The following is a 22,343-nucleotide window of genomic DNA, read 5'->3' on the forward strand; positions in this document are numbered from 1 at the left end:
CCATGAGCATTTTCAAGAAAAGCTGGAGTTCTGCTATAGGATTTGCTACACACTTTTCACTACTGATTGATAACCAGAAGCGGCATTAGCAGTATTTTTCCCCCATCGTTCCTCTAAAGCTAATGGAGTTGAGGATTCGTTACTTGATCTAATGGCAATAGCTTTCCAATAGACATGCACAGAATCATTGATTAGTTTGTCCTCTTCTTGTTTGCATTGGAACACTGTTCAATTTACACCAATTAAAGAATGCTTGGTTTGTGTATTGAAGAATAATTAAGGGATGGAATTCCCTATAGGCTACTAAAAATGACATCTGACTAGAATGGTGATTACAGCATGAAGACAGCATTAGTATTTAAATAGTTTGACTGCTATATAAAATCATTATACCACCTCACCATGAAAAAGAGCATTAGTTAATTTTGCCTATAACAAAATTGGTTGTATGTATTTGCCTGGTCACTTTAAGTAAATTTGACAAGACTAATCTTAAAGCAAGCGATCCAGGTTTGGTTGAAGGAGCAGACAGAGCACTGTCTAAAGCAATCATCTTGATAGATGTGTATATAACCTTCAACCAAAATACAAATACACACAAATGAATAGCAAGAGCTTTGTCAGAGATGCTCAAACCAAATGTAAACATTAAAAACAGATCAGTTGCTAAACCTGAAAATCCAAGCGTAACTGGCATGTTAATTATACAACAATCAAGGTTTCACAAACTGTAAACACACAAGAAATCCTTATTTTGTCTGCCACTGTGGTTGTCAAACCTATGCTATCCTTTCTAGGACTGCATGGTACAAAGAATCATGGGAAGCAAACAGGCACCATGGAAGGACTCACCCTTGCTAGAAGGACTGACCTGCAAAATATTCCAAATGATTAAAACTATTGGAGTGGCCTAGCCCATCCATGTAATGTCTCTTTAGATAAGTTTGTTTTTACTTTGGATTACAAGGTGGAGGTGAGGTTCATTCTTAAAAATACTGTTGAGGAAAGAGGGCTTTTGATCCTCTGTTTAAATTTCACCATGCATATTAAGTTCTATCTCCTAGCCTTAGATTATAGTATCTACAGTAATGATCTATCCAAAATGTGACAGCAACATTACTGTAACGTAAAGTGCTTGGGACCAGTCCTGAAGCATATTTACATTTCCATAGCCTACTTAAATATAGTGTGTTTGTTTTACTAAACTTAGATACTGTAGTATATTTTATAAGGTCATCCGCCTGCCTCAAGACCTCACATTGCAGCTACTATCCTTCCTATGAGAATTTATGCAGTTTCGATTGAAGGTTGTCAACACCCTCTTTAACTCAGCAAAGGGTTCTCTGTGAAGGAACATAAGACTTTTCCATTTAAGCCTCTAAGGGCATGTAGGCATGCTTACTAGCATGTCTATATTGTGCAATGCATAACTGTGTCAAAGATGCCCAAGTTCCAAGTTCCATATGAGGTGATACATCTGCACAGTACAATATACCCTTATGGGTATACCCTGTGGCCAATCTGCAGTGCCTCTTTGCAGATCAAATTAGTCTTTGGCTCCATGCAGTTCTTGTGAACATGCCTGGTTCTACAGGTCACTTATGGATATTTTCTCTGCACCATATTCCACTGGATGGATCTGCCCTAGAATTAGGTTTGGGACAGTACATTTCATCACATAGTATACCCACTGACTTTCCATGGGGTTTTGTTCCAACATTTAAAAAGTCGTATGTTCCGGTTTTCGTTTTCATGTTGGACAAGTAGTTCTCGCTTCTGTACCAGACCTCCTGTTGCGATCTCCCGCTATAATCTGCCTGACTAGACCTTGGGCTTTCAGGAGTGAGACTAACGCTTCTTTTCAATGAATAATATTCTTTTGCAACAGGGCTGATATAAAGGTATATTCTTCCTTCCACCCAAGAGAAGAAAGTCCATTAATTTCAATAGAAACTCTCCATGCAGAAAAGGGAGAACTGTGCCCCAGGGAACATTCATGGAAGATTAATGGTGAGGAGAGAAAAGTGATACAGTACAAGCAGAACAAAATCAGAACCCACCACACAAATAAAACTGGACAAGGGTTCATTTTTTAAAAGTCAGTCAGAAACGGCAGGAAGGCTTTGAAAAAAAAATCAGGGCTGTTTCAGTGCACTTTTGCATACATTGGCTTTCAGGAGACATGAATAGAAACCTAACAGTAACTCTTTTTTCGTACCTCCTTTCACAGGTCTCACTGGCAAAGAAGGATTTAGCACTTAATTCCTGTACTTTTATGTGGCAAATTAGGAATTTTCACCTTAAAAAGAAATTGCTTTTCAAACTCCCATAAATTCTGGATTTTATTTTTTTAAATGGTGGAAAACATTCCCTACGTTCATCCCAACACATAATAAATAGCAGTCTCCATTACTGCTCCTCAGAAAGGTGTAGGAAATTGGACCTGGCCAAAGAGAGGTGTTTATCATTCCTCCTGAGGAGACGCTAAGGGTCTGGACCCTGTCCTTAACCCTTTTTTCTCCTCAGTCCTTTTTAGTTTAGACTAGCGCATTTGCTCTCTTTCTCAAAATCAAGTATCCGTTGAGGAAAGCATTTAACTTGAGACTTGGTTACTTGATGAAGTAGGGCCTGCTGGCACTGAAGTGTCGAGACCAAAACTGGAATAACAGAGTTGTAATATGTTTTATTTTTCAGTTTACCATTGGCTAAAAGTAAAACCCCTACACCATTTTTTGCATCACTTTAGATAACAACTGCTTGGTTTGCAACTGCACCAAAACAGAAGGAAGGTGGTGAAGGAGACTGACACAGCATGAGATCCTGCAGCAGACAGTGGTTGGTGACTCTCTGTCAGGAAGCACTGAAATGTGGATGGTAACTCTGACCCCAACACAAAATCCCATGTCCGTGGGGCTTCACAACTGAAGTGGTGCCCACCAGAGTGGGACAGAGGACATGATCAGAGAACCTCTGAAGATCTTTTCTTCATGAGGGCAAGACAAGACTGAAAGACAAGGAAGTGCAGCCTAGTGAAGAAGTCTTCTCTCACAATGTGGCACTACACTGGCAACTGTGGCTGTCAGCAAAGCACCTTCCATTCTGACTGTCGACACTAAAGTGAAGATAAGCTTTCAGAAAGATTAGTACACACCCTGACTTGGTTTATTTTTGAGTCATTTTTGAGTCATTTATGGCCTAGTTTCTTTGTCTCTGCCACTTCCTAGCATGACAAGAGACCAGAGGCAGGTGTTGGGATGGCACCAGTTTTTCTCATTTAATTTGTGAAGCACCATAAAAAACAATCAATGAGCATGGAGCATGCTCTGGATTTGTCTAAGTGTAAGTGGCTCAAACACTAACATGTGAATTTAGTAAAGTTAAAGTCTGTGGAATGGAGATAAATTACAGCAGCAATTGAAGTTGAATGTGATATAGAAATCCAACTAACAGAAGACTGTCTGGAAACAATTATTCAGAAAGCTGCTGACCCTCTATTTCTTTAAAGAGTTAAACATTTGGATCAGTTAACTGGCAGCTGCAATAATAGGCATATGCTCTAATCTTTGATCCGTAGCTGAATTTGCAACTCTTTGTATGAGAAGCAGATCACATAGATTTGCATATTTTTAAGGATCTATAGGGAGAAAAAGAAGAACAAAACCTGCTTTTCCAAGACGCCACTTTGAGATCACACAGAGTGTCATGGGTCCCCTCAAGTACACTAATGTTCAGAGCCAGTCGCAAGACTCACAAATTTTCTAAATGGCCCTAAACTGTGACATTCACATCTGAAGACTAATCAAAATTCCTCCTAGAACAGACTCTTGCAAGCCAAGGTTGCATCATAACTCTTCAGAGAGTTATGTACGTCTATCATTAAGATACCGTTTCCGCATCCAAACTTGTATCAGAACTTTCCTGAAATATTAAAGAGTTCAGAAGTAATAGATAAATTAAAAAATGCTTTGTAACCAAATGAGAAACTGTTGACTAGACTCAAATACATGAGCGAGTTACAGATTTATGCCAAGGTCTTGACATCTTCTTAGATTTGGCAAAATTTTTCAGTGCTGATGAAAATTCTGCAGAGATAAGGCAACCAATTCTTTTGTGTTTAAAGTTCATTTCTTGCTCATCTCTGTTTTCAACACCAACTGAAAGATGTTTACTTATCACTCATTTTGGATCAACAGTCATGCTTATGGCACAGAAGATTTCCTCCACTTGGTAGTATTTCCTCAGAAAGTAGGTCCTACTGAAAGAAGTGAACAATATACTGAGTACTGTGAAGAAGTAATCATCCCTGCAAATGTGCTCAATTGTGTGGGATGTTTCAACATAGTCTTTACTCAATTCACACTTTACAATAGGCTTTCTCTCCGGGTTCACCTACACAACACTCTTTGACATCAATGAAGATGATGAGAGCAGCTATTTGTTATTTGTCTATGGATACTTCCTATCATCCCAAACAAAAGTGCAGACTACTGCATGGGACTATGCAGAGATGTGTGAGGAAGACAATGCAAAGAAATCACTCTTTGAAAAATATTCTGTGTAGCTTTGTCATAGCTCCCCACAGTAAGCCATATGGAGGCATGAAGGATTTGTAGCAGCCTGACTGACACAGGAGGCAGCACTTCCAGGCACTATCTGCCTTGTCCTGTGGATAGGCAAGACTTTGTAAAGTCCTGGCAAAAATCCCATGAAGAGGAGAGGAAGGTGTTGCACATTCCTGGGTAAGGTGTAGTAAGGGGATGGAGTGATGCAATGGTGAGTGTGATCAGACCACTGGCAGGTGAACCAGAACTTGAGCCATGAGCAACAATTTCAGTATCTTAGAGAGGGAGAGAATAGAGATAAAGAATAGCATACAAGTTTTAATGAGAAAAATTGATTGCTGATGCAGAGGTTTTGAGAAGGGACCAGCACGTGCCTTAACAGCACACACGTTCCACACCATAAGCAGAATCCAAAGTAACCCAAAAGCCAAAACAAAGGTTTGCTGCTTTTTGTACCTTTCCAACAGCATTAGTTGGTACTCTTCTGTCACCAGCAGGGCCATGTAACAGACTTTTCAAATTCTGGAAGCATTATTAAAATAAAGGGCCAAGTCTTGCGTTGCTTCTTTATTAGGAAGAGCTATAGGTCTCTATAGGACTATTCTTTGTTGTTGTTTTGTATACCTTTGGGTGCCTCTTCCTAATGGCCTCTGAAAGATTTCTGATCTCCTAGAACCTTATTTTTTAGGGCATTGTGTAACCTGCTTGCTTTGTGAGAAGGCAGAGTGCAAAAATGGAGAAATAGAAATTGCCTTATGTGCTGTATAGTATGATTTCAATTACTTCACTTAGTTATTGCTAACCATATTTTATAAATATCAACACATTATATTTGTTCCGGCCACTGAAATGATGCTTTCGAAGCAATTAAAATATGTATTCTGATATATTTTGTCAATATTACCATTGTACAAAATTGTAACATCTTAAGAATTGCCTCCCTACAATTTATTCTCCATATCTTAACTTTGTACAGCACTACAAGATCATTTTTCTCATGTGCTAAGTGGGATTCTAGTATATCACTACATTCAGTCAAAATTTTGCAAGTTAAAATAAGAACACCTGTAGATTACGAAAATGAGACCAAGAAAGTAGCCTTTCTCTTTACATAAAGCAGAAAAACTGGCAGGAAAATTCAGTAAAAGCAGATTAGAAAAGGGGTGTTTGGGAGACATTTCATTATTGTGGACTACAGTAAAACCAAAGCATACCTCAAATTAGAATTACTTCCCTTAAATTAAAAATGTTAATAAGCCAAGACATTAACAAGGAGATTATATCGCCTTAGTGGTTTGGTCTAAGGCAATTGCCTAAACTCCCTCTGTATTTGAGAGAGAAAGAGAGACCCCACCAGTAACAGACACTGATTTTAACATGGCCATGTGAGGTACCATCCTAAAATGGCCATATGAAATGGTTGAACAGAGATCTGGAGGTGCCACCCATGACAGGGAAAGAAAAGTTACCTGAAACTAGATACCTAATTCTAAGACAATCACAGCAAATTATAAAGAATCCTGCTCTGACATGAATTCCCAAATTTTAGAAAATGAAAATCCCAATTAATTTATAAGGTATTTTCATTTATTATAAACAGATGTGCTAGGGATGAACATGCCTGTTTGTATCTTGACATAGATTTCATAGTCTGTACTTCAAATGACAGCTCTGGAGTTATGAATCTTGAGATATATTTTACTTCAATTTAGGAAGTTCTAGGAAGCTCAGGCTCATTTATCTATTCACGAAAGCCTATGATTAATAGAGCTGTTTGGTGTCAGATTTTAACTCTTCATTTGAAATAAGAAAGTTAGTGAAATAAGGATACTCACAATAGGCATTCTACAGCCTTTCCTTTCAGAAAGCAAGGACAAACTCAACAGCATAAGCGCTTTTCTCTTTGACAGATGAAGTCATGGAACTGATTTCAGATATAGTTTCCATATCTGGGCCTTAGGCAATTAGAGTGAGCATCAATCTCATATCCATACCATATCAAAGGGATGTTTGTCTGTGTCTCAAATCAGACTTATGAATCTTTAGTGAATGCAGTACAAATTAAGCTAATTTCTTGGGTTCGACTCTACAAACAGACCAAGTAATGGTCATCAAAGTTCACTGAAATAAGTTTTGTCACAAAGCTTAGTAGTGTTTGTGAGCATGCGTTTTCATAAAACTGACCTTCTTTTGAAATATGTGGATTGAAGGCCAATCTACACTGGCCAGAGTACAAAACAGGACATGGAGAGTATTTGCCCCATTTCTGATGTTCTAGTTCTGTCCTTCAAAATAATTAAAGACTGGATTTGCCATACGGCAGTTTTCGCCTTTCTCAAAACAGAAAGGGAGTGGGAAGAAACAGAAATAAAAATATATAAAAGAAAGAGCAGAAAAGAGAAAGGATTGCTCCAGCCCTCCAACTTCCCTTTATCAAAGGCAAAAGACCAAAGGGCTTTCACTTGTCTGAAGACTAGACCACGGGCTAGGATACAAACCCTGGTCCCCTTGGGTTGTGATGCTGAGCACTCATCCTACCCCTTTGCTGTGGCATGTCAGAGGGTGGATTGCCACAGCACTAGGGAAGGGTATCGTGCAGGACCAGCTCCTCACCTGACCCTCTGCCTAGGGACAGTGCCAGTTTGCATCAGTGAGAATTTAACCCACCTGTGACAGATGTAGTGCAGATGAATGACATTGGGCTCAATAAACCAGTCAAATAAGATGTGCTGAGAGTGGCTGTAGTAACATACAGAAATATCCTTCAGTGAAACAGCAAAAGAGTACCAGTTGAGAGACAAGCCTCACCGGTTGATGAGTATTAAACTTAGGCTGGACTTTGCACAACAGCATTACAGAGATCCCCACAAATCCATACACAATGGGTCAGGAGAAGAGTGCAACAAGCTAGCAGAGGAGTTAAATTAATCTCTTGCATCGTGTCTGCTGCTGAGAGTAGTGTAGAAATTCCTGTGCCAAAGGCACTTTGCAAAGAAAATCAGAGTGTGGCCTTTATACAGATTGAAGTCTCTAAGGAGGAAGTTGTAGAGTAACTTGAGAAACTCAAGTGCAGTAAATCACCACAACCGGATGGTGTTCATCTGGGAGTTCTGAGGGGAAATAAAGTGAGAAAAAGCCAAGATACTGACAAGAGGATGCCTTCTTCCCTTGAAAAATGCATCAGCACAAGAAGGCTGGGAAGCCCTATTATGTTGCCTGTCTTCCAAAGGAGATGGGGAAAATCCTGGGAATAGAAGAGCTTTGAAGTTTGCCACAGTTTTAGGGAACTCAAAAAACCAGCTCTGAATAACAGCTCAAGAGAGAGTTTGCTGGATAAGAAGACCCCATGAAGATGATCTTCAGTCTCCCAAACCACTAAGGCTGTTACAAAGGGGGAAAGTGCACTGGGTTACCTTGAAAAACCAGTGGAGAAGCCTTCAGAGGAAGAGTGGACTGACAGGGAAAAGGTGACCAAATGATCCAAATATTCTAAAGGTTTTACAGGGGTCACTTTTAAGCAATTGTCACAAAGAATATTAAGAAACAAAACTGAGAATAATACTTGATGATGATTTGACGCTGGAATGAACTATAAATCAGTCTGGAAGAAGTGAATATGGAAGCATTTCTCTTTCTATTGAGGCAAGTAAAGGTGAACACCCAGTAGTAGGTATCAGGACTAGTGTCATAACAAAGAAATGAGTCTGAATTCCAAATCCTAATGCATTCAAATTAGTGTATCCAGAATCCACCCAAGATCTGGATTCAAGTCACACATGTGGTTCCCATCTTAAAAGGGGACAAACCAATTCCTGAGTTGAAACTCCTGAGGTTTGTGCTCTGAGGTTTGAATACTCCATATTCAAAGACTCCAGCTTACATGACAGTTACGTATGAAATATGGGGGGCGGGAGGAGTGCATGCGTACACATAGCATGCAAAGGAAGCAATTAAATGTAAACCCAAAACAATTTAAAAAGTGATTCATGGAAAAAAGTGCTCTGATGCAGAGACTGTAAGTGTTTGTTCTTTACATTAACTTGCTGCAGCTAGCTGAAAGGGCAGAAGATTACAAGTAATAGGACAGTGGAAATTTTGCTGGGTTTGGTGAGCCCACTTACAATCAAACATTTTAAATTATCTGGATTTACATGGCTTTGTACCCTTTCATTTTCTCTCCTCGTTTTTTTCTGTTCCTGTAGGCCCAGTGTACTGAAGGCAAAGCTTCTTCAGTTTTAATTCACTTTGTCTTTTGAATTCATTAGATTTTGAAAGCTTTCAAAAGAAGTCACAGGTAGGCATTAGAGAAAATATAGAAAGTGGGACACTTCTGACTGGCTTGTATGTTTCCAGTGTCTAAAAAGAAAGGGTTTTTTTAAACCAAACTGTAGGAGGGTTCATAAAAATAGATATTTACATTTACATACTGGGACAGATTCTCAGCTGCCATGGAGCAGCATTACTCCATCTTCTTGAACAGAGCTAATCCTATTCAGCACAGCAGGCTCTCACACATGTGTATATATGTGTGGAATATGTTCAGGATTCTTTATATTTCCAAATATAAAGAAAGCTGCTTCTCCCTCCAGGTGCTTTTGCCTGTGCACTAAATAGTGGGAGTTTTAACTGAGGGTGGTGTCTTCAGGGAGGCAGGGTGCGAAGAAATGTTGAAGTGTAAGGAGAGGGATGCATGAACAAAGGAACTGGCATGAACATAGAAACCCAGAGAAGAAGGTGAGGGAAAAAGGAAGGAAAATGGTATCCCACATAGCCATGCTGTGCCAAGCAACATCTGCATTCACAGCAACAGGGAGTTAAACTATGCTTGTGCAGCAACCATGTCTTTTGGAAAACACCTCAGGTGTTTACAGCTAGGTAGCAGGAATAGCATGAGACCTGCTAATGATAGCAAGGTGGAGAAAAAGGAGCTCTGCGCTCAGCTGTGCTGTTGCAGGAGTCACGTAACACAGGACAGAGAGTAGGTGTCATATCAGATAGTGCTAATAGGTACCAATAGCCACCTTCACCCCTTTCCCCTCAGTCTCTCCCTACGCCAGAGTCAAGTGAATATCAATGTGAAACAACTGTGTATGACCGTGTTCTTCTGCCCACACAGTGGGACCCTGGTAGTGATTCAGACTGTACTGGACTCTGGACACATAATGTACACTGAATACCCATAATAAATAATAATTACCACAGTAGGGGGCAGCAGCCAGCTGTGGAGGAAGAGTAGGGCCAGCTGCTGGAAGAAATGTAGGCACTGGCTGAGCATGCAAGCTGGGCACTGGGGAGGGCGAGAGGGCCATGGCTGGGAGCCAGTGGCAGCTTACTGCCAAGAAGAGGGAGATAAAAGCACAAAAGAGTTTCACCAGAGGGAGCTGCTCCTGGCCACCCCTCAGCAATCGGTAGCGGCCCTGATCCAGGAGGGAAGGCCGATGGCAAACAGGAGCATCGCCAGCCTGAGTGCGTGGCCAACACTGCTCACACGTACCATGCTGGAGCTAGCAGGATGGGTGTCTGTAAGCCAAGCAAGCCTGCTGCGGGGAAACAGCCCTGCACAGACCTGCTTGCAGGAGACCCACACCTCCTCCAGAAATGAGGACAGACCCATCCTGTTCCCCTCAACATCTCCCCAGATGCACCTCCAGCAAAAGCAGGGTCAATACTCCAGAAATGAGTGCAGCTCCAAAAGAGACTGATAGGCACATGGCCAATGCTTTACTGAACCCCCTGATGGTCAGATCTCCTTAATTTCATTTACAGAGAAATGTTCTGGCAGCTCTGAAGATCCCCAAACAGAACGCTATTACTTGTCTGAATTTCTCGGAAGGCCTGATGCTTAGCGCTTGGGTTCCCCAGGTCTTATGGTAAACAAAAAACTGCTTTTGAACACACTGCACACACTCAGCAGCCCAGTCATCCAGTACAACTAAAATTTATCATAGATTTAAAATATTTTTCTAACCGCTCTGAAAAGTAATTTCTAAGACCAAATCAGCTTTCCAGTCTCATTTTCCCAAGGCCGTTCGTAGCATGATCCTCACACACTGGCTTCTAAACAAGAGTCAACAGCATCACAGGATCAGCTCCCCTATTTGCCCCATATGGAATACTTAACTCTTTCACCAGCACAGCATAACAATTAATTAGCACGTTCTCTTTAATAATTTTAACAATGTGGCACTTTTCCCTTGAATTTAGCTTAGTGAAATTTATCTTTACTTATATTCATGTCTTACCTTCAAGCGTGCTTTCTGCGCCTGGTTATTTTTCACTGAGTTCAATTTCAAATAGATAAAACCTGTTTGCGTTTCTCTCCCAAGAAGGAGCATGTGTATTTCCAGATTCTATTCGCATCCACCAGGAAAAGTCACACTCAACAAATGAAGCTTGGTTGGCTTTTTTTGCTGTGTTCCTGGTTGGTTGAGCACAGGGGGTGTGATATGGGTGATGTTAAAGGAAAGCTGCTTTTCCTCCATTTTTCAACATAGAGGCTGACGCATTTTTCAGTCCCAATGTAAAGAAAGAGCTACCATCTGAATCTCAGTTTATGTAGCCCACAAGAGAGTGAAGAAATTGATAGAGGACATCCCAGGCAAATAGGGTATGGTATCAGGGAGAAACATCCATCGCTTTTGCGGGTAGTAGACAAGCATAATCCATGTGTGAGCTCAAATGCAAATTCATGGGCAACAAAAAGCCTGTATGTTGAACATATACACAGTTCAAACATAAAGAACCAGATTCTTTCTGAATAACTTATATCTGAACATCTGACCTTAAGAACCAGCCTCAGCTAAGTGCTGGCAAACACCAACATTTGGAAGGAAGTTAGGGGTGTTGCACTATTTTGAAAGCTCTGTTTTGAACCAGCTGTCATTGCGAATGTCTGCTGGTACCCTGTCTTAGCATACAGACTGTCACGGTTGAGCATAATGAGAATGAGCCAATGGAGTATATTGAGCTATGCTTTCTTGCATGTCCTTGTAGCCCAAATTATCCCTTCACACAGCCATAACAGGTAAGCTTTGAATCTATTTATGCCACATTCTAATTGGTTCCATTTAATTTGTGTATATGTCTCTCTATGTGTGTTTGTATATACATATATGCATATTTATATGCACATATGTATGTTTGGACATCATTATTAAAAGTAAATATGCATATTGTCACAGATTATTGCTATGTACATAACAGATTCTTAGAGCAGTTGGCTTTATTATACAATAAAACCATAGAAATTTATTGTCTTCTTTAGAATAAATAAGGAACACAAGACTCATTGTACCATATACATTTAATAGTTTGGACATCTCAGTGCCCACATAAAAACAAGGAAACATATATTGCAATAGGCAGTATAATTATTTCAGCGAGGAACATCCATCCCACACTCCTAGAAATATGAGATTCAGCATCACAAGATTCTAGGATTATGTCATCAGCTGCACGAGTTTCACAGCTTATCTTTATGATTTTATGTTACAGAAGTAAACTCCAACAAAAATGTATAACACTGCCAATCTAACAGCACATTCATGTTAATACTAGCTGTAAAGATTTCAAAAAGGTGAATAGCATCAGCATTTCTATACATATGTGTGCACTTAAGTATATATATACATGTATACACACACATTCACGCATAAATGCACACATATAGGTATGTGCTATGTATATAACCTGTCTTTAGATATGCCATTATTTTAAAAGGTTGGTTCCAAGTACACTAAACTTGACAACAATGTTCTATACAGCTGGCCAACTTAAAGAAATCCCTGCTGGTGCACAGAAGATCGAGCTAGCTGGGATCATTAAGCATCATCGGATGAGGCTGCAGGTAGCTGAAACGTTCCTTAATGAAAATTTAAAGAGAGCAGATTAAAATTATATTCCTCCAATCCAACAGAACACAAAGGTAAAGACAGTCAATTACAACCAAGATCTCATTTAGCACTAAAGGAGTGTTGTAGTTTGTAGATCAGAATTTATTGCCTGAAGTGAGCATCTAGGCTTGTGACTATGTATATAATTACTTTCTACAATGTACTCTCCTAGCACTCAGATGTAGTTATGGAAGATTATGTCTTCCATAATTTTAGTCTGTTACGTTCATGACCAAGAGTTAGAAAATCTCAACAACTGCAACAAAGTTTTTTTATCTGTGCTATTCTGTCTTTTTACATTATGAGAAAAAAAAGAAATGCAAAATGCCATGTATTTGTTTTTTTAACTCCTAGGTTAACTGTTTTAATAGTGTTTCGTTGGTCAATAAAGTGGCACCAAAGAAGTGGTTCAAGCAGGATACTCTACCTGTGTGCCTGTTCAGAATGCTTGCAGCCATCCCCTGGACACATCAGGAGGGAGTTTCGGTGACAAGACACCAAGGGTGCTCAGCTCTGTACCAGGTCTATTGTTAGATCAGAGAAATGCATCGCAACTTTAAAAACTCATAACTAAAAAAGATACTGACAGGCAGCTTTGTGACTAGAAGAGATGAAGAACAAGGCTGAAAGGACTGCTACAGTAGGAAGATTAAGTAAGTTAAATATCTATGGGCTGCCTTAATGCTAACTAAACACAACATCACACTAGTTAAAAGAGATCAAAGAAGGGAAAGAAGGAAATTTGCAAAGTGATATAAAAAGAAGAAATATGATGATGTTAAGAAAGGAAAAAACTGACAACAAGATACTCTAGGCAACACAACCTCTCCCTTGAGACATGGCATCACTTAGGAAATTTAATCTAGGCAAAAAAAAAAACCACAAAAATATTCCATAAGAAACAATTTCATTGTGTCAGGGAGATGTACTGGATGACCCAAAAGATACATTGCTAATTGGTGTGCAACCCTTATCTGCAATTTTCCTTGCTTGTATGGCCAACTCATCATTACTTGTCTGTATTTGGTTTCTCTGGGTCCCATCCAACTCATGCTGCACTCAACACAAGTTTCCAACAGGAGCAATAGGACCTCAATGTGTGCTCCAAGTCTTTGTGGTTCTAAAAAGAAGAGGGGGAAAAAAGCTCACACTACTCTGCAAGAACTTAATTCATCTGGTGTATGAACATATATGCAACTAAACCAGATTGGTCCCTTAATACTTTTTGGATATTTAAACCTGTGTTTATCCTTAGAGATATCTGAGGAAATGTGCATTTGCTTTCACTTGGTGCAGCTAAAATTTTTGCTAGGGAGGAAACTTACAGTTCATCTAAAAATATCTTCTATTGAAAAACTGCTTTGGTCATGGAAGAGTGAAGAAAATGCTCTACACCAAACTAAAAAAATTATATATATTACACAGAAATGGCAGAGATCTTTCTACTGCTAAAGCAATAATGCAACCAATGAAAAAAAAACTGACCATGAATTCTGAACTCAAGACCATAGTTTTCAAATCCTTTTACCGAATGTCTTCATATATATAATCAAATAGTGCTTAAAATGCAGCTTGCTTGCAGGTAGGGAATCACTATTTTGTGGCAGTTCAGTGCTGGCCCCCAGAGAGGCACAAATTTCTGTGTAAGTGAGGCTGAATGTTCAGGGGTCAGGGCTGTGTGTTGGTGTTGTCCATATATCTAGAGGCTGGTATTGTAAATCTTTAGAGCAACGTTTCTTGAAAATACTAAACAGACATTTTGGTAGCCAGTATTGAGCCTGTGGCTATAATGCTTCAGGCTGTGATCTTGTCAGCTTTTACAAGATAAGTAGGGTCAGGCAGGGTCACCACTTGGATTGGTAATTCTAAAGAAAGGCAGGAGCTGCAGGAAGTGTCTCAGGCGATAGAATAGCTGTAACCGTTTTTCCTGAGTCTTTTCTAATACCCTGATGAAGGCATAATGCCAAGCTGTGACACAAGAGCAAGACCCTCAACCTCTGCAGCCATCAAGTGCATCATTTTCAAAGGGGTCTTTCCCTGGCCTGGCATGGAGGTGTGAGGTACAGTATGTGGGAGATGGCAAAATTTAGGTGCTGCTGGCACACATGGTCCTGGATGAATAGAATGTAAATTTGTGGCTCCAGCATTTTTCATCAGGAAGGGGATACAGGGGTGAATGCCCTTTCTGACATCTTTGGGGATGCTGGCAGCTCCAAATTAGGTTTTGTCCATGTCTATAAAGCAAAAGACAAGCCTACTGAGCGAAGACCTTGTACACTAACTTTCAGCCTCACACACTTCTACAGAAAGTACAGAAGGGCTGATAATGAAATCCTTGCCCAATGGTCTACATTGCCAAGAATTTTAAATTGTAGGTTAACCAATTTCTCCTCTAAAGTTCAAACAATAAATAAAATTCTATGTGAAAAATGGAGCCTTTTATTCCTTTGTTATAATCTGATCAGAGTAAACTACAGATGTTAAAAGGCACTGTAGTTCAAAGAATTAAAAGAATCTTACAGGGTTTGTACAAAGAAAAGAGTTTTAGAGAATGATATGGAAAATATTATAATGGTTTTATATAAATCAGTGGCACATCCTCACTTTGAATACTGTCTTCAAATTTGGTCACCTCATCCCTGAAAAAAGAAAGTAGAAATAGAACAAGTCCAGGGAATGGTAATAAAAATGATAAAAGTCAAAAGGATGGGAAATGTCTTGAGGAAAGATAAAGAACATAAGCACCAGCTTGTCTCTCAGGAAAGATTTATCCTCATGGGACATTCATAGATATGGCGCTTAGGGACATCATTTAGTGGTGGACTTGGCAGTGTTAGGTTAATGGTTGGACTCAATGACCTTAGAGGCCTTTAATGAATCTATGATTCTATGATTCAAATCATACTGAACTGAACAAACCCTCTCCATAAACTAAGAATACTTGCTGTTGTCTCAGACAATCTACAAGATGTCTTTGGACCCCAGCAATTTTGGAACGGTCTGGGCCCTTGCATGAATCAGTCATTGCAGGTATTTTCCTCAGTGCACCCTGTTCTCCTAGAGAACTTTCATCCACTGGAGGCCAATCTGACTCATGGACAGTGGGCAGGACACAGAGCTACATATAAGAAACACTTGTTTTCCTTTGTTAAATCATAGGATCATAGAGTGATTAGGGTTGAAATGGACCTTAACGACCATTTAGTTCCAACCCCACCACCATGAGTAGGGATACCTTCCATTAGAGCAGGTTACTCAGAGCCCCATATAACCTGGCCTTGAACATTTCCAGGGGTGGGGTGTCCAATATCTCTGGGCAACCCCTTCCAGTGCCTTATTGCTTTTGTAGTAAAGAGTTTCTTCCTAATACCTAATCTAAATCTATTCAGCTTAAGGCCATTGCCCCTTGTCCTGTCACTGCATGCACTTGTGAACAGTCCTTTTCCAGGAACTTGACTATATTCCTAACTAATTTTTTGGGTCTAACTTTTAGAAACTTCACTTTTCTCTACCTTTCTTTCTAACTTGTGAAAGTCATAGGTGATTGAGAGGTATGAATCCATTGACTTGACTGGCAACCTTTTCAGCTAAATCACTCATCTTCCTCAAAAATGTGCCATGTGTCTATTAAAATAGTCTCAGTCCCGAAAGGCTTGCACAATCTCCCTCACTTTGTGTGATGAGATCCCCAGTCTTGGTCAGAGTTCTACTTAAGCATGACTATAATATAAATAACATTTTATCCTCAAGATCTTCAAACTTAATTAGCAGCAAAGGAAAAAAAACCTCTTTCCTATCCTGCAAGGTGAAACAAAAAGGTATTGAGCTGCAAATGGATGAAAGGTATTGCTCTTCCAAACAATGTACAGCTAATTAAAGGAACTTGCTACTGCATGGTTAGTACTGAGACAAACAGCATCATATTTGTAAATGAGGAGTCATTTTTATGCATAAAAGCAAATCGTCACACAAAGTTCAGGTTGGGTTAAATTCAGTTACATGCATTATGCAGAGGATCAGATTAGATGATAATAACGGTTGCTTCTAGCCTTAAAAAATCTGAGTTTTATGAGCTGCTACCATGCAATGATATCTAATCCTCCCAGTGGTTCATGGCATGTGCCAGTCAACAGGCAGTGTCAGGATGGCACCTTCACTCATGGTAAACCATCATACTGGGCCTTCAGAGGATCAGGAAAGTCTAGGAGGTTTTTCAAACTGGTGGCTGTCACATCTCTTTCTAGAGCAGGACAATTCCTTTCTCCTCCAGCCCTGTATGGGAACCCTGGAGGCACCAGTCATATTCATGCTAGCATGGTGTGTCTTCAGCTCTGTCTGCAGATCAGGAAAAAGCAGTCAAAGTTCAACAAGGTCTTGGGCAGAAAGGTTTGGAGGAAAGTGAGGAAATCAAAAGGTCAATGGCTGAAGTTAGCTGTATCTTTTGACCTACGTGACAGCACACACTGGAGTCCCAGTGCCCCATTACCCAGACCAGCATCCCTTCCATCCCTGTCTAAACCCAGAACCACCCACAGGAACATGTGGAGGCAGAAGGTCCATCCTCAGCTGCCCATGGGTGATTTGTATAACTGCACCTTGGAAGCAGGACAACATTCCCCATGGACAGGTATGTTCTGTGAGGTTCCTGGCACTCTTTTCTACTTTAGATATCCTAAGGTGAGGGCAGAAGCCAGGAGAGCTCATTTGTCCTTATTGCCTTATCTCATGTTACCTTACTGTGGTGGGGCATGATAGATACCTGATTCATCTCTGAACTGTTAAGAATATGTTAATGCTAAAAAGACACCAAGAGAATAGAGGCAGTCTTTGCCATGATTGAACTTACCTACAACTTCAGTCATCTTACAGGCCCCCCAAGAAATCAAGGGGGATGTCTTCTAGTGAATAGCTGTGCTGGAGTCATTTCAGTTAAGGAAAGTTGTTTCAGCCTTGTGGGTTGAAAATGTTATCTACTGGGGGGGAAAAGAAAAAAAAATTAAAAAGGGCAAATCAGCTCCTTACACTAGTGGTTTTATACCACCAAGGTGTACTTTTATATAAAGTCACAGAATACACATAAAGTAAGCACAAAATGCTCATGCAGTTGCTATCCCAGGATGTTTGTAATGGCAAGTTAGATTGTAAATTATTTCTTTAGAGGGCAGAAAGCACAGTGGAAATAATGTATATTATTCATAAAAATGATTGTCCTGTTCACTTGTATACTTCTGCAATTTATTCTGTAACAGCTTTTTACTTCAAAGAAATCACTAGCTAATGACATCTCAAACTTAAAAAATCCACTTATTCACAACCCTGTCCCCGAGGGAATTCCTGCGTGTTATCAGAAATTTTTCCAAAGATCATTAACAGATATTACAAACCAATTGAAACTGAGTATTTTCTTTGCAAATTACTTTTAACTTTAGAGCTATTGAAAAAAGACATTGAGTGATTTAATTTACTTAATCTGTCTACAGATTGCAGCTCTGTGCATATCCTGTGATTGCATTTCCAACAAAAAGCATATATAACTATCCCTAATAGGGATATTTTTCTAAATTATCTTACAAGATCAGTAAGATCTCTGCAGATATTAATGTTTACTTTTTCATTTAGAAAATTGCACTCAAAAAAGAAATGGGCATCTTTATTCTGTTGTTATTTTAGAAATAATAGCACACTATAATACTTATTTTACCTGCTATTTTAATTAAAACTCCAATAATCATCATATCCTTTGAGGATATGTTCTACTGATTTTCTGAAAAATCACTGTATTTTCATTAGGCTGTGAAGACAATGTTTTAGAAACACCTTACAAAGCAATGAGTATACCAAAAGAGATCCTCTATCTTGCACCAATCCAAAACAGCAAGCTAATTCAGCAGTGGAGGGCTGGAGATTGTATCTGATTCTGTACCTCATTGCCTTAAATTCCAGAGAACCTTACATGTGTCAGCACCACTTCTCCAGGAAGTAGGAAAAATCTCTTCCCCCATGAATATTTAGCTTGCAGCTTCCTAGCTAAGGTTCCTGTTCTCTTTGCAGATAAGAGAAAAGGGCTTGAAGCCCCTGAAGGTTGGGTAGACTTTGAAGATATTGGCTTTGAATGAAAGTGAACACAGCTGCTGTACTTGCGTACAGTCCTGATCATGTGTTACATGTGCTTTACCAGGACACTCTTGGTAGACGTGGGCAAAGCAGTGGATAGTTTGAGGATGAGAATCAGGATTAACTGCTGGGAAGTTCAGCGTAGCTGAGCTGGTGACTGGCCAAGAGGCATGAGCAGATAAAAGGTTTTAGATGTCTTAAAAACTTTCTTATCAAAAATGCAGGTGATGAACTTAGTGGGTATGTAGATTGGGAGCCTGGACTTGGACATCTATATGCCACATGAGCCTCAGTCATCCATCCCCTTTTGTGGCCTTGGGCCCAAAGACAGCTATTCAGAGAAGGACCCAGATTTTTCACAGCAAATAGGTGCATAAACATCTTTTCTTATCTTGCTTTGAGTGGTGGGAGAAATGTGCAGGAAGGGTGACAAAGAATTTGCAGGTGGTAGCACCTTCCTTGGATACTCTGCATCTTCCTGTCAGCTGGGTCAGAAGTCTGCGACCAGTCTAAAAACTTCTCCATTCCCAGTACTATTGAACTCTCACTCTCTTGCTGTTTTTCCTTTCCTGTGTTACAACAGAAAGATTTCCCAATTAAAAGATTTCTTTTTTTCCCAGTACATCAAAATACATGGGGTCAGTTAAGTTCAGGAAATTTCCAAACTCTGTCAAGAGCTGAAAAAATTACTGCCTGAGCTATGTGGTGTCCAGTTTTGTCCTGTAAATATCAAGAGACCATAAATTTTTACAAAGGTCCCATGCCATTAACTTGGCAATTTGTTCCCGCCACCATCCTGTGGAGGTAGGTAGGCATGAGGAAGAAGAGGAACTGGCTGCTACTGAGCAATTAATATCTGCACAGGTTACTGGCTTGGTTTTAACCCACGCTACACTCAGATAAGTGCAAAGGGAGGATAGCATGCCCTTTTTCCCTGATAAAGTTGAAGCCTCATTCCTGCTCTTCATTCACCCCCATGATCTCCTCAAGACACTTGTCTAGTCATGGTCCAAGCCCCTAGTCTACAGCCATAATAGCACTGAGACTGTCAGTAGATGTCTCTGTGAAATCCAACTACTTTTCAGGATTCCCTCATTTTAGATGTGTTTCCCTCACCCTTCTGCCACACACTCGCAACTGGCATTACAGTGTCAGATCAGATGGCACACATGGAAAGCCAGAGCCAGTGGCTCAGAGCTAGTGGAAAGCCACATTTGCTAATGGCTTTTGCTTCTGTTAGCAGTGCAATCTCTTGTGCATATCCAGCTCCAGGGACAAGTCAGTTCAGCGCTCCATCCTCCCACTCTTCCCTCCCTGCCTTTCCCCTCCCAGGAGCCTCGTGTTGTTTGAGCTTTACTACAACCATCCGCCCGGTGCTCTGGGCTCCTTCTGCAGCTCCTTCTACTTGGAGACTGGCGGCAGAAGCCACCACCGTGCCTCCATCAGAGGAGACCTGGACTTTCCACCTGCCAGCGTGAGGTGTGGTGCCATCAGCTGCCAAACTGGCACAGCTCCACCGGCTGCAGCAGCTGAGTGCTTCTGTTGTCACTCAACCCAGGACGTCTCCATGGAGTCTGATAACACATCTGCTAATTAATGCCAGTTGTGATCACTGGTCAGATCCTCAACTGGGTTAAATTGAAACGGGCCCATTTAAGCCTGTGACCATTAGCAGCAGCTTAGAGCTGACCCGACAGTTTTCGCTATAACATAAATGTATGTCTTGTTCAAAGTGAGTAAAACCCACCAACAAATTGCATAGAAACTACCAAATTATCAGAAAATTAAACAAGTGCTAGTAACTCCCAGCCAAGGCCAAATTACAATGGTGGCAAAGAAGTGATAGGCCCAGGTACATTAGCAACTCTCTGAGCTATCCAAGCTTCTTATAATAAAAATAATTGATTAATTATATGTGTGCTTCTGGGCACATTCACCTTTCTGTAAAGAAAGCCTAATGAGTCAGTCCTTTAGAAAATAAAACTATCAGAAAATTTAAGTGTGATTCTTTTAACTTGTAAGCATAGTGGTTTACATTTTAACAATAGAAAAGATCAAATCTATTCTTGAATTCAGTTTTTAAGACTTATAAGCGACATCAGTAAGTGAAAAGGAACAGTTCAAGAATTTTCTTTGTATTTTTTTCTGTCCTTTGTCAAAATTTTATTTCGGTCAGTACTTCCACCCTGATTGTTTGTATCACCAGTCCTCTCAAACATAACAAGGAGAGTTGTAGAAAGTATTAAATCTTAAACAGAGGTAAAAAAGGTACTCTGGCAATAAAGCAAAAGTTTGATCGGTTGTGTCAAAAGGAACTGCTGTTATTATTATAATTTATTATTTGTTAAGCACTGACAATATACTCAGTTCTGCTGATTAAGTTTTTCTGAGCAAGTTCTACTGATTGTCTTCTGAGGACAACACACTGTACTACAAAGAAGATATGTGACAGCTATCAAGACTTTTGCTTTCAAGACTCACTTAGCAAAACAATTACATGCCAGTTATGCAGGTTTTATGGAAAAAAAGAGAGAAAATGCATAAACTGAGTAAATATCATGACTTTTGTGTTCACTAATTTTCCTACTCCAGATCTCTCACTTCAGTACTGTCTGACAACCTCAAAGTTACAGTGAGTTTTGAGGAAGATCTAAAGCCTCATCCCTGCTTATATTCAGTTATAAGCATCATGCTATATCAGAGGCAAGCACACAGGCTGTATTGTTAGAATCTGTCTTTGGATCTGGGACTCACTCCCCAGCAAGGGCAGAGATGGCTGAATAGGGTCAGCCTGAGACAGACAAAAATCAGAACAACTCCAGACTCACACATAAATTTCCTTCATGACACAATGCAGAGTTAGCCAGTGCTCTACTCATACTTACAAAGACATTTGGGGGTGCAGGTGCCACAAGGGAGCCTTCCTATCCTTGCTAGGCTGTCAGGGCTGTTTCTCTAACAGGCCTCTTGTTAAGTTTCTCCACCCTGAGCTATAGGCACATTTTTGCAGGGCATCTAGGAGTCAGGGATGTGGGTTTCTGCTGGTCTAGAGGCACTGCAGATATTCTATTCCTGAAAGTCCGTCTGAACTTTGTGCCTGGTTTATATCTACTTTAGCATGTAAAGAAATCACAGTTTTTTCCTCCACCTTTGCCCTTAGATAATTTATGTATAGTTTACCTCCAGGGTGGAAGATTCCCCAAAACAGGCATTTGATGGCAAAATAATGTCCATGCATCTGTGTGTACACAGCAAGGGACGTGGCTGAGGACTGCTCTAAGAATCTCTGGCCAAATTTGCGTGTCAGGAGGGTGCCAAACAGACATTGTCCCTTGCCCCAGCCAGGCAACACCTAGGCTTTCAAACCACAGCGCTGCCAGAGTTCCAGCTGTGAAGATGTTCTTAGAAGAAAAACTCCCTTTTGTCTGCTTCTATCCTTTAGCCCGCACACTTCCCTAAATCCTGCCAGCATGCTTTTTTTTTTTTTGTAACTGACAGAGAGAAGTGAGTTCTTATATAAATCTTTTGTGTGAAGATCAAACTGCGTGCATGTAGAACTATTATTTTTTTTAAGGGAAAATCTGCCCTAAAATAATCATTCCATGTTATCCTCACAGAGTGTCTGCTCTGCCTTTTAAAATGCATCCAAGGCCACCCTCAAGACCAGACTCAGTGCTGGCAGGCGGCGGGCTGCAGCTGAAGTCACTGTGCATGCAGGGAGGGCAGAGCATGGGCAGCCCAGGGCAGGATTGGGGTCAGGGGCAATGCAGCTGGA

Source organism: Coloeus monedula (assembly GCF_965178545.1).
Source record: "Coloeus monedula genome assembly, chromosome: 3".
Classification (NCBI taxonomy): Eukaryota; Metazoa; Chordata; class Aves; order Passeriformes; family Corvidae; genus Coloeus; species Coloeus monedula.